The sequence below is a fragment of the Octodon degus genome, unplaced genomic scaffold (genome assembly GCF_000260255.1).
Source record: "Octodon degus isolate 3935 unplaced genomic scaffold, OctDeg1.0 scaffold00005, whole genome shotgun sequence".
NCBI lineage: Eukaryota > Metazoa > Chordata > Mammalia > Rodentia > Octodontidae > Octodon > Octodon degus.
Window position 1 is genome coordinate 32021009 of NW_004524581.1, and position 14431 is coordinate 32035439.

General features: G+C 41.7%; 1 protein-coding gene across 1 annotated transcript in view; it reads right to left on the reverse strand.

Moving 5' to 3' along the window:
- The window catches only part of LOC101559862 (mamu class II histocompatibility antigen, DR alpha chain), a 21010-nt gene extending 6601 nt beyond the window's left edge, over window positions 1–14409 (reverse strand). Inside the window, exon 1 of the mRNA XM_004624262.2 lies at window positions 14260–14409. The gene's annotated coding sequence lies outside the window, so the exon portion shown is untranslated. The remainder of the gene's footprint in view (window positions 1–14259) is intronic.
- Window positions 14410–14431: the final 22 nt, after the last annotated feature.

The following is a 14431-nucleotide window of genomic DNA, read 5'->3' on the forward strand; positions in this document are numbered from 1 at the left end:
ATATATATAGCAGAAAGAAAAACATTAAGCTACACAGAGAGAGGACTGAAGTTCTGATAGTTCTGGTGGAGGGCAGCCTGACAGGGAGGTCACCCAACACAGAGAGCCTGTCGTGTCCCCCGGGTCATGGCGCCTCTGCTCGGGCGGGGTACTCCACACTGTGCTGGGCTGCCTCACTCTCTCAGGCGTCCAGCCGTACACGTCCCAAGAGCGAGCACCCTGTACAGTGTTGCCCGTCTGGTCCCATCCAGGCTTTCTCCATCTCCAAGAGCAAGTCTCGCCCACTGAGAGGACCGCACCGTAGTGCAGATCTTCCCGGAGGGTGTTCAGTTACAAATTTCCTGGGCACAGAGGACTGGACCAGATGAGTGTTCTGTAGTATCGTATGATTTTACTCATGATTTCTCTTTCAGAGAAAATACAAAGTAGTATGATTTTTCTATCTGCCCTCACTAGCTGCCATGGCACCATGTTATTAAAAATATATTTGAGAACATGATAAATTCATAGACATTGTCCTTGTTCTAGCGGCACCTCCAAGCCAAGGAGATTCTCAGCGACTCATGACGTTGTTTAGCCCCAAGGCACCGATTGGTTCTCCCCAAACATCTCAGTTTTCATTTGTCTATGTTGAGATTGCTGAATCTGGGAAAAATTAGCAGACTTTCAGTTCCTTTCTATGTAACAGAAGTTTTCATTTCGACAGGACCCATGGCTTCCTGCTCTCCCAAACTCGAGCTTCCTGTGCGTTGGCGGGGATTTCTGAAAACACCTGACATCCCCTTGACGACATTAACTGTAACGGGAACTGCACCAGTCCGAGTTCAGTTGCAAAATGGTAGTCCCTATAGATGCTCTGAAAGAACAGAATCTAGGGCCGGGGAGGTGGCTCAGTGGAATAAGCACTTCCCTAGCAAGCGCAAGGGCCTGAGTTCAATCCCTGGTTCTGCAAAAAAAAAAAAAAAAAAAAATTGAATCTAATATCAGGAATTGGAATCAAACTTCAAAATGCTTGGAAGTCTGGAAGAGCAGCACGAGTCAGCGCAAACCCTTAATGCTAAGCAGCCAGGAAGCTGCGGGAAGCCCCCCCAGAAGGCAGTTTCCCCGGAGCCCTCAGTGCGTGGGCTCTCTGCTGCAGATATTACATGTGTCTTCTTCCACTAACATTCACATCTGTGAGGCCTGCGTGTGCACGTTCCGGAATAACCTCATCCTCACGCTGTGTCCCTCATGTGGTAATCCTGAGCCTCACTGGGAAAGTCCCCACCTTCCTATTCTGATTCTCCCCCATTGCCGCCTCTGACGCAAAAGCAAACCCTCCTCTGGAGCTCCCCCCGGGTGAGGGCCCCCCCCCCCGCCTCTGCGCTCCAGGCCTTCATGGCGCTCCCCTGTTGGGCATTTCCACCACAGAACCCGGAGGACACCCCCTAGGCCTTTCTTTCCCAACCTTGGCAGAGCAGCTCTTCCTATTCTGTGCGGCTTCTCCACACCCTAAGAGGTGGCCGTGTCCACTGTGCACAAGTCATCTCCTTGGAATGCAAACTGGGAACGCTGGACACCAGCAACTCTGCCAGCACGGCAGGTTACGGACTCCAGGACGTCCCGAGTGAGCAAAGGGCTCGCAATGACTGGGTTCATCTTTAACCTAAAACAGATAGGTTGAAATTTTGGTGTGTTCTCTGTCTACTTTCACTTGAAACCTGATGTTTCCAAGACCTAAACTGTCAACCAGGCACAGTGGTGCAGGCCTGTAATCCCACAGCTTAAGGAGGCTGAGGCAGGAAGATCAAAAGTTTAAGAGCAGCCTAGACAACTTTGAAAGAACTTGTCTCAAAATAAAAATAATAAATAAAAAGGGGCTAGAGGTGTACAGTTCAGGGGTGGAGCAGCCCCAGGTTTATCCGTCCACTCCAAAGCCAGTACAAATAATTAGGGTACAGAACATTATCACATGAAATGTTCTGAAAAAGTTAGTATCTTCGTCTGGGGACGCTCTCCTGGCCACCCTCTGAGCAAGAAGGACTGCTTCCAGGCACCTTCCCCCCAGCCAGCATGAGGGCCCTTCAGTGCCACGCTTGCTGCACGCAGGCTACTCGGCGCAGCCGCACCGTGCGTGGTGTGCACGCCTGCGCAGCGTCCTGACGCGTCTTTGTGGAAACAGCTGCCCGCGCCGGCGGCCTAAAGTGACCAGCGGTGCTTTCTCCCAGCACCTCCAGCATCTCCGCGCTTCTGTTTAGGTCTTCCATCCACTTTAAACTGATTTTTGTTTGTTTGTTTTTGCTTTTTCTTTACAGAGTGAGAGATAGAGCTCAGGTTTGGAGCTGCATGTGCAGATTTGGTTTTCCCAGCACCACTTGTTGAGAAGCCTGTTCTTTCTCTGACGAATACTTTTGACAACTTAGTTAAATATCAAATGCCTCTAGACGCAGCTGACTTCGGAGAGCTCTGTTTTCTGTTCCCTGTGTCTGCGGACCTGGTTGCGCACAAGCGTCCTTCCTCACTGTGGCTCCGCAGTGTGCTGTACACTTAGTCTTAGGTACCACTAACTCCATTCTCTTTTCCCAAGATTACTTGAGGCGCTTTGTGTTGAATAATATTAATTTGGAATATACAGCTAATTCAATTTTTGAGGATGAAGCACTTAAAACTTATAATTCTATATTAAATCACAATTATTTAGTTAAATGGTTTGCATCTGATCATGAAACTAGTTGCAAATTATTTCCTCACTCCAGTTCCTGTCAGTGTAAGTGGTTGTGCTAGTCTTTTTTTTTTTTATGTATTCAGTGCAGGTTCTACAGGGTCTCCCTACATAGATTGGATTTATAAGTAATCCTCTGGTTTTCAGCCTCCCAAGCCCTGGGATTGCAGGCGCGCGCCACCAAGCCCAGTCCCAGTCGCCTTTGCAGCATGCCCCGGGCGGGGCCGGCGCCTGGCGTGGTGCTGGGGCTCGAACCCAGGCCCTGCGCTCTGCCCAGCAGGCACTGGCCTCGCTGAGCTGTCTGGCCGGCCCCGTGCTGTTCTTTATGGCGCAGTCTGTCTTCCTCCCTCTTACTCTAGTTCTCTTTGTTCTCCGCGAGTCTCAGAAGTACCGCGTGCCCAGTGACGTTCCCACCTCCCGCCACACACCCCTAAAGGGAAGATGCGCCCACCCACCGCTGAGTCACGCTTCACTCGCTTTCCCTCCGCGAAGGTTTTCTTGCGTCTTCACCGTGATTGAGTCATCAGATGTTCCCCGGCTGTGCTTTCTACTTGGAACACTGCACGTGACTTCGAAATCAGGATTTGTCACGTGTTCGCGCGTCTCCTTAGGAGCACCTCGCAAGGAAGCGCGGCGACAAGGGATGCCAGCTAACGGAGCAGGCTGCTCCTCTCGAGCCCCCACCTCCACCCCCAGCCCCATCTCCTCCCGCAAGCTGGGGTGGGTCAGACAGGGAAAATCCCCCAAGAGATGGAAGCATATTCCGCGGCAGCAGCCACTTTCCTATTCCTTCCTTCTGCAGTCTCTGAACTGAGCTTTACCAAAAAAAAAAAAAAAAAAAAAAAAACAAAAACATAAAAACAGTTTGAAAAGGGAAGAGATTGGGAATGACGATCTGGGCCTTCCTGGACACGACCGAATCTTGACCCAGTTCTCAAGTGTGGCTTGCGGAACCCCAAGCACGTCGTGGAACGATTGCCATCTCCTGGCCACAAGTGGAACTGCATCCACCCGATTGGCCGGAGATGTGCTCCGCGCAGACGCGACCCTGGCTGGCAGGCGACAACCAGGGCCAGTGTAAGAGCACCGTGGGCCACTGCCCTTTTGTTTTCAATCCATTTTGTCAACATTCAAAAGGTTCTTATTTCCAGAGTGAGACAAGCCTGAATATCTCCGAATTATGCTTGAAACCAACGTTTCTTGGACGTGCTCTTCTTACAAATGCGTTTTCCTGACCTAGGAAGGCAATTGGTTGTCTTAGCGAGTGGGGGGTGATTTCTCCCCTTTAAGGTATACGCCAGGCTGAAGGGCTGGGTTCCGGTGGACCTTTCGGCGCCCGTAAGGGATGGGGCACATCCTAAGAGGGCTGGGGTGCAGGCCTTGGTCTGACCGACTAAATGGGCAGATAAAGGGCGAGAATGCCTCCAGGCAGGTCCCTGCCGAGGGGGGGACCCAGGGTGTGGACAGCCGGCGTGGGCTCCCGGCTGTCGGGACAGAGAGCAATCACCCCTCCTGACCGCAGGTCCCCGGGCTCCTGGGGTGTGAGAGCGCTACCACGCTGGCACAGCAGGCCTGTGGATCTAACTCCCAGGCCCTGCGTCTGCCTAAGCAGGTGCTTTAATCTGCTGAGCTATCTGGCAGGCCCCTCACCCCAAGATTTCAGGATTAAATATTACCTCAGAAAGAGAGAATCTTCCTCTCTCCCAATGCAGGCTAACTCCTATGTCAGACAAATTTGCAAGAGAAACAAATTCCAAAATGTGCATTTTGATTTTTAATTTTATGTTTTCTTTTTATTAGTGCATATTAGTTTTAAAGAACAATGGGTTTTCTCTTGACACACACACACACACACACACACACCATACCCTGATTGTTTTCACCCCCTTCACCCTTTTCTTCATCCCTCTCCCAATGTCCTCCTGACCCCTAAGTCTCCCAAGAAATATGGTTTGAAACCACCATTCAAAGTCACCTATTTCTTTTGAATAACAAGAGCATCGAATTTTCTTGTCTGTAGTGTTCTGGGCCACAAAGGCTGATGGGAAAGGAGGGAGGTGAGTGAGATTCCTGCCCAGGGGATGGCTCAGGAGGAAAGGCCCCACCGGCTACCTGGGAGCAGCACCTCTGCAGGGCTCTCGGAACTCCAGCCCAGAAGTGGAGGTGAGGGGCTCAGGGACATGCCACCCTTTTCCCCTCCAGAGAGAAAACAGACCAAGAAGACTGTGGCATGACCAGCCCAGGGCTACGAGGGCTGCTGACTATCCTTCCCCTCCCTGTGTGAGCTCACTGCTTCACGAGCTACACCGTCTGTCTGGTGAGCTGAGTCGAAACTCTCCGAGCTGCTCTCGCCAGGTGCCCAAGAGTAGGACAGAAGCCTGAAGGAGAAGCCACCAGCTGAGTATCTGCGCAGGCAGAAGAAGGCTCCGGGCACCGATTGGCTCCATGTTTCCCTTAGTCATGCTTTTTATCTTCTTTCTTGTTCTAATCTCCCTTCTAAGATTCTCCACTTCCTATAACAGTATACTCAGAAATTAAATAAAGATTTTCTGTCATATCTATATGCTCAGTCTATCTTTTAAAGAATATTCACCCTTTCCAGCCGGAGCCCAGGCCTGGCGTGTGTGTGAGACCTTCCTGACACTCGCAGGAACCTCCTCTATCAGACAGGCCTGGTGTGAAACTCTGTGGCTGAAGTCCTCACAGAGAGACGAGGGCCAGGCCCACTCAGCTAATAAAGGAGCTGAACATCTTGCTAGAGGGGCACAGCAGGTTCACTTCCACAGGCTGCAACAGGAAGAAGTGGAGCACAGCAGCCAGACTCAAGCCAGGCACAGCTGGATGAGTTCAAACTGAGTACATCCAGGCCCGGTAAGCTGAGACACTTTGCTAGAGCCAGATCTATGAGAGCATCTTCTCTCATTCTCTCTCAGTGGAAAGAGGGGGCAACAGGTAACCAGGGCAAAATACTCTGCCTGGAAGACCCATGTACATCAAGGTAAGGCGATCAGACAGAACTTAGGGCAACTCATTTAAATACAAATTCCCAATTTTTTCCATAATTTTATTGATAAACAAATAGCAATGAGATAGTTTCAAATCAAATTGGTAGGACAGTTTCAATAATTCACACATTGCATACATTCCTCCCAGTGGTTAATTGCTATACAAGATGTGGACATGATATCCTATCTACAAACACCACTAGAACAAATCACTCTATTCATTAAGAGAATGTAACTATATATCTATTCCAACCACCTTGAATACACAGATACAAAATGGACATACATCTGTACACCCTTTTTTTGTTAAGTTCCGTTATTTGAATATTATAGGTGTGTAAACTCAGCAAAATAATCCAAAAGAGTTCAGTAGTCCATAATAGTATTGTGTCTTCCGCTTCACTGGCAATGTCAGAAATTGATGACCTGAGTCCCCCACAGCTCAATATAACAGCATGGCTTTACTTCTTATATTTTGTTTTTATGCTTTTCTGCTGGATGGTTAAGACCAAGGTAAAACAGGACCTATGCAAAGAGTTGTAGCTTTTGGGTCTGAGAAGGTCAGTGAAATCCCCTCAGGATTTATCCTGAGATCCTGTACCTCAGAGTGTAGAACCTTTGTCAGTGTCAGCCATGTGGATGAGTCACGGCCATTGCTTGGCCAATGTGCTCTCTGTGAAAGCCTGAGAGAATGTTTTCTCTCCATATGACCCTCCCTAGGCACACTCTACTTCGTCAATCACTTTCCTCTTTGGCCCCATAATCTTGATCAGAAAATTTGGGACACTACCAAGTTACATGATGTTACAGTACAAGTTCTCATATGTCCTAAGTCTTAATTGACCTTAGAAGGCTAGGGCCAAAATGTTGGCTTTCCTTGTGGCCCTCCTTTTTCTCTAATTTTGGTCTGAAAACTTAGGTTGTTAACCATCCAGAAGACAAGTTTATTGTTATTACCATACAACTTAGGCTGTTAAGCTTAACCTCACTATCTGTCTGAATAACAAACATCTTAGGCATAATATGGAACAGGTATTTTTCATCAAGTATTGATATGTTGAACTTCAAGTCCCTACAGAATATGATAAAAAAAATTTTTTTAAGTAGAATATATTTTAAAAATAGGCATAAAGAATTATATACTTATGTTTACACATAAGTCCAAAAATCTCACCATATAAAACCTTGAAGCAGGACAGTCCCATATCTTTTTTTTTTTTTTTTTTTTTGCGGAACCGGGGATTGAACTCAGATCCTTGTGTTTGCCAGTCAAGTGCTTATCCTACTGAGCCATCTCCCCGGCCCCAAATTCCCAACTTAATGTCTGCTTACTATGCAGGAGTAATGTTTGCTCTTACAGTCTAAAATACAAACCCATTAGTTACTGAAGTTTGTCACATGCTAAACATCACTACCCATTATTAGTGTTACTAATTATAGTTCTGTAAATGTAAAACTGTAACTGCCTTAACCACATAATTTCTCTTGGGTAGGAATTTCAGTAGGTACTAAGGTAATAACAGCACCAGAGCTTTTCACCAAAGGTCAGAGGACAATGCTATACAGGATGACAAAGACAAAGAGCAAAATGCATTCTCAGACCCTGAGCCCACCCAGAACAAATGCAGGAAACAATAGCATACAAGAAATTGGAAATAACACAGCTGAAATATCTGAATTAATAGTGTCTGAAGTAAATAAACACTGCAAAAAGGTATAGAGAAAATCAGATCAAAAATAATCTCTAAAGTAAAAAAAAAATCATAACTATAATGAAAGAATTACTAAGTGCTTCTAAAGAAGACACTGATAAAAATAGAGGAGAATATAAAAATGATGGAATCCTTCAATAAGCAATATTAAAAAGAAATAGATTGCATGAAGCAGATTCACAGAGGTATATAGAGGAAAATAAAATCTCAATCACAAGGTGGCAAAACCATTTGAATGAAAATGAAGATAGAGTCTCAGACCATAAACATATCATTGCAGGTAGGGAAAAGGTAAGAAAAGATCTCTTAAACACAACTAGGATGCAGGAAAACATAATTCAACATTTGCAAGATGATGTAAAGATGAACAACATAAAACTAATAGGTATCAATGAGGAAAAAAAGGAGTCAATACAAATGATATAAAAAGAATATCGGCAGAAGTAACAGCAGAAAACTTCCCAAATATGGGGAAACAATCTGACATCCAGATAACTGAACCATATAGAACTCCAAATAACATCAACCCAACTAAAAACACAACCACACATATAATAGTCAAAATCACAGAAATCCAGCCTAAGTACAATATACTAAAAGCCTCTAGAGAAAAGAAACAGATCACATTTAAAGGAAAACCCATCAGAGTAGCAGCAGACTTCTCTTCACAAACCATGAAGGCAAGAAGACCATGGAGCAGAGCACTTCAAGTCCTCTATGAAAACAAATTCCAGCCCAGATTGCTATACCCTACAAAATCGTGTTTCAAGTTTGATGGAGAAGTGAAATACTTCCATGAAAAAGAACAACTAAAGAATTTCATGATGACAAAGCCAACCCTATAGAGACTACTAAAAGATATTCTAGAGAGGGACTAAAATGACTAGAACTCCATGAATGAGAATGACAGAACCCAGAAAATAGGGCAAACAGCTAAACACAGGAGAAAAGGGGTGTACAACAGCAGGTAAATAACATGTCAGTCATGCAACAATGCATCTCAGTTATAATCATCATTGTAAATGGACTCAATTCACCAATTAAATGAAATAGACTGGCACAGGGGATTACGAAACAAAATCCAACCATATGCTGTATACAAGAAACACACTTAACTAATAAAGAAATTCATAGGCTGAAAGTCAAAGGATAGAAAACAATACTACATACCCCAACACCTCAGAAAAAAGCAGGGGTCGCAACCCTGTTCACAGACAGTCTGAACTTCAAAACAAGAAGGATCGAATGAAATAAAGATACTACATACTGGTTAGGGGAAAATTCAAGAGGAAGAGGTAACACTCATAAATATGTATGCATCAAACACAGAAGCACCCAACTATATAAGACAAATCTTAATGGACATGAAAAATCTAATATCCAATACCACAATCTTAACAGGAGACCTTAACACCCCTTTATTGAGAAAAGATAGGTCAAGCAGACAAAAAAATTAGCAAAGAAGTAGCAGAAATGAACCAGAACTTGGTACAAATGGACTTAGTGGACATATACAGAGTGCTCCACCCAAACACAGCTGAATACACATTTTTTTTCAGCTGCACATGGGACATTTTCTAAAATAGACCGCATACTAGTCCATAGGTCATGCTTAAGTATATGCAAGAAAACAGAAATCATCCCATGCATATTACCTGACCAGAGTGCAATGAAACTGGAAGTAAATGACAAAAGAAAACAGAAAAACCTTATAAATGCATGGAAACTAAACAACACACTACTCAGCAACGAAAGGGTCACAGATGAAATTAACAAGAAATTAAACAATATCTACAATTTAAAGAAAATTCAAGCACAACTTGTTGGAATTTATGGTATGCAATGAAAGCAGTTATTAGAGGGAAATTTATGCTGTAAACTCACACATTGGGAAACAGAATGGGAACAAATAAATACCTTCATGCTGCACCACAAACATCTAGAAAAAGAAGAGCAAACCACACACAAAGCCCAAAGAAGGGAGAAAAGTATAAAGATTAGAGCCGAAATTAATGCATTTGAAATGAAGAAAACAATACAAACAATTAACAAATCAAAAGCTGGTTGTTTGAAAGATTAAATAAAATTGATGAGCCCCTAGCTAACTTCATCAAAAAAAGAAAAGAAAAAACTCAAATTCAAGCAATAAGGCATGAAAAGGGTAAAACTACCACAAACCCAATGGAAATTCAGAAGATCATCAATAGCTATTTTGAATACATTTACTCTCACAGAATCAAAGACACAGAAGGAATGGACAGATTCTTAGAAAGTTACAAATTGCCAAAACTGAATCAAGAAGATATAACAACTCTCAATAACCCAATAAAAGCCAATGAAACTCAGAATGTAATAAAAAAAAAAAATCTACTGACAAAGAAAAGGCCAGGTCCCAATGGATGCACAGCTGAATTCTACAAGAAATTTACAGAAGATATAATTCCAATACTCCTCAAACTCTTCAATGAAATTGAAAAGGAAGCAATCCTCCCCAAAGTCATTTCTGGAGACAACTATAATACTGATACCAAAATTGGAGAAAGATGCAACTAAAAAAGAGAACTATAGGCCAAACTTCCTAGTGAACATAGATGCTAAAATCCTAGCAAATAGAACATAGCAAATCATCAAAAAGATTGTACACCATAACCAGGTAAGATTCATCCTAGGGATGCAAGGATGGTTTAATATAAGCAAATCTATAAAAGTAATACACTATATCAATACAGCCAAATTCAAAAACCACATGATCACCTCAATTGATGCAGAAAAGGCTTTTGACAAAGTACAGCACTCATTCATGTTCAAACTCCTACAGAACATTGGAATAGATGGCCTCTACTTCAATCTGATAGAAGCCATCTATGACAACCTAATGGTTAACATAATTCTAAATGGGGAAAAACTGAAATCTTTTAATCTCAGATCTGGCACATGACAAAGATGCCCTCTATCACATCTCCTATTCAATATAGTTCTGGAATCATTATCTAGAGCCATTAGACAAGAGAGATAAATAAAAGGAATAACAAGAGGTAAAGAAGTTAAACTATCACTATTTGCACATGACATAATACTCTATTTGGAAGACCCAAAATTTCCACCAAGAAACTACTAGAATTGATACAGAAATTCAGTAGCATAGTAGGTTACAAATTCAATACCCAAAAGTCAATAGCATTCCTCTACACAGATAACAAACACACTGAGAGGAAAATTATAGAAACAATACCTTTTATAATAGCACCACAGAAAATGAAATACCTTGAAATTAATCTAACTAAAGAAGTCAAAGATCTTTTCATTGAAAATTACAGTACTCTGAAAATAGAGATCATAGAGGATTTCAGAAAATGGAAAGATATTGCCTGCTGCTGGATAGGAAAAAACAACATGGTCAAGATGGCCATACTCCCAAAATTGGTATGCAGATTTAATGCAATCCTTATCAAACTACCACCAACATACCTCACAGAGCTAGAGAAATCATTCCTAAATTTTTATTTGGAACCAGAAAAGACCTAGAACAGCAAAGTCAATCCTGGACAACAAAAGCAAGGCAGAAGGCATTACAATCCCTGGCTTGAAATTAAACTAAAAAGCTACTGTGATAAAATCAGTTTGGTATTGGCAAAAAATAGACCTGAATTTCAATGGAATAGATTAGAAGATGCAGAAACCACTACAAACACACTCAGCAACCTTATCTTTGACAAAGGGGCCAAACATGCTTACTTGAAGAAAGATAGCCTCTTTAACAAATGGTGCTGGAAAAACTGACTCTCTACATGCTGATAACTAAAACTTGACTCAGGTCTATCACCATGCACTAAATGGAAGTCAAAATGGATTAAAGATCTAAACATTAAAACAGAGACACTAAATCTCCTGGAAGAGAACTAGGTGGAAATCTTGACGCTATCAGGGTTGGCAAAGAATTCATGAACAAAAATCAAAGTTCAGAGGAAATACTTGAGAGAATTAACAACTGGCACCTCTTCGTATTGAGAAGTTTCTGCACATCAAAAGAAATTACCAACAGATTGAAAAGACAACCCACAAATTTGAAAAAAGTCAACTAAGAAGCTCTCATACAAAGGTCTTCTTTGTAGAATTTATAAAGAACTAAAAAAAAATTAGGGTCCCAAAATTTAAAGACACAATCAAAAAATGGGCATCTGAGATAAATACACACTTCTCAGAGGAAGAGAGCTAATAATTACATGAAAAAATGCTCCACATCACTAGTCACTTACGAAATGCAAATTAAAACAACACTGAGATACCATCTTACCCCAGAAAGAATGGTTATCATAAAGAAATCAATGAAGAACAAATGGAGAGACTGCAGAGGGAAAAGGAACCCTTCTCCACAGCTGGTGGGAATGAAGACTAGTGCAACCATTATGGAAATCAGTGTAGAGACTCCTCAAAAAACTCAGACTGGAAATTCCATTCAATCCAGCTATCCTCCTTCTAGTAATTTTCCCAAAAGAACTGAAAGCATCATATCATAGTGATATATGTGCACCCATGTTTATAGCAGCACAATTTGTGATAGCTAAATCTTCAAAACAACCAAAATGCCCATCACCTGAGGAATTGATGAAAAAGATGTGTTTTTGTACAATGGAATATTACTCAGTTATAAAGAAAAATAAACCTTAAGCCTTCATATATAAGTGGATGCAACTTGAAGGTATATTTATAAGTGAAAGAAACCAGACCCACATGTGTAAATATCATAGTCTCCCTAGTGTAAGAGCTCAAAAGAAGAAATAAAAATTGAAAGGTATAATACAGTTAAATGGGAAGTGAGAATTTAAGGATTAAACAATGAAGACAGAGCAAGGAGAAAAGTTAGGAAATATGGCAGAGGCAGAAACTGTACATTCATATAAACAAGATGGTTAAGGCAATTGTCCTGAGAATCTCCATCAGGCTCTTGAAAATAGCAGTTAATGGGTAGAATTCTCACCCTGACTAACTCTGTATGCTGATATCTGTGAACTAAGTAATTACCCTGAGGACAGCAATGTGTAATGCTAAAACCATACTTGAAATACCCGTCATTTTGGTCTTCTAAATGCATACTGCTTCTAATGTCATCTCAATTATTGCTAAACTCTCTTTAGAGTAAATGTTTATAAAAAGGTAATAAAAAAGAGACAATTAAAAATGTCACAGGATTGTCCTGCTACAATATTGCATATGGTTTGATTTCTAAATTTCTGGGTAAAAATATGTAATTGTTTTTTAACATTCTATGGGATTTAAATTTTAGAATATTCCATCATTGCTGGAAAACAGCAGTTCGATTTTATGTCTAAGGCATTTGATATTCAGACAGATAGTGATGTTAAGCTCAACTGCCTCTGTTGCAGGGTAATAATATCATTAAGTTTCTCTTCTGGATGTTTAACAACTAAAGTTTGCAGACCAAAAATTAGAGAAATAGAGGGGCTACCAGGAAAGCCTATATTTTGAAGCTAGACCTTCAAGGTCAGTGAGGACTCAAGACATAAGAGAACCTGTGCTGTGACATCCTATAACTCAGTGTTGTCCCAAATTTTCTGATCAAAGAGATTATGGGTCCACAGAGGACAGTGATTGACAATATATAGTGTGCCTAAGGAGCATCACCTTGAGAGAAAAAAATTCTCTCAGGCTTTCACAGAGAGCAAATTGGTCAAGCAATGGCCGTGACTCATCCACATTGTTGACACTGACAAGGTGCTCTGCATGGTTTCAGGATAAATCCTGAGGGGATTTGACTGACCTTGTCAGATAGCAAAAATTAGATTTTTAGTTATATAGGTCTTGCTTTAACTTGGTCTTAACCATCTAACAGAAACGTATAACCACAAGGTATAAAAAGTAATGCTATATTAATATACTGAGCTCTAAAATTCTCAAGTCAACAACTTCTGACAATTGCCAGTTGTGCTGATAACCCACTACTATTATGGATTATTGGACTACATTGGGGTATTTTGCTAAATTCAAGCACTTAAAATCGTTAGACAGGCTTCAAGTATAAAATAATCCTTTAAAGATTTCTCCAAATACAGCTTCTTGGGCCAGGGAGATAGCTCAGTAGAATAAACACTTGCCTGGCAAGCGCAGGGTCCTGAGTTTGATTCCCCAGTACTGCAAAAAAAAAAAAACAGCTTTTCTAACTGCAGTGGAATGCCTACCTCTGACAAAACAAAACGAAAACTGGGGATATGTTGGGAGCCAGGAACCTAGGAAATCAATAGAATATGTGTAGGTGGGATTTGGCCCAGAGCCTAAAGCAAACAAGCTACCTCACTCCTGAGATGAACATCCTGTCTGGTTAAGATTAGGTATCAGCTGCTAGGCAACCTAGTATCATGTGTTACTAATTTCACAAAAGTGTAAATAGAGGACATTTTTGTTGTGAAAAAAAGAGAATATATATATATATGTATGTATGTATACACAAGAGAGTTAGGATGGATATACAGCTACTTTCTGTTGTTCACTGAGAATAAATGTTTATACTAATATTGTTTAGACAAGATAGGATGTCTGCATCTTGTCTTCTGAATAACTACCATGAAGACAACAATACGCAATGTATTAATTATTGTAACCATCCTACTAACCTGTTTTGAAATTTTCATTGTTATTTTATCTTTTTTCTCATTAAAATGAACTACAAAAAAATTTTTTTTTAAAAAAAAAGAATATTCTATGGGACTTAAGTACATATTATCCCTACATTTACACAGGAAACTGGGACTCCAGGAATCAACTGATTTAACCATATAAATTTTCCTCAAATTCATGGAAAATTTCAAACCAAAATATCAGACACCGTAAACTTTTATCACCCGTCGGCCGAGGGAGTCCAGAGCGTGGGTTGCTTCTTCCAGGAGCTTCTGGAGAAAGAAACGTTGCGGGTGGAATCCCGATGGGAGGAGACCCGCGGGCGGTGCGCGCGTCGCGCTGCCCCTGTTGGCCGCCGAGCTCCGCCGTCCTCCCGCCGC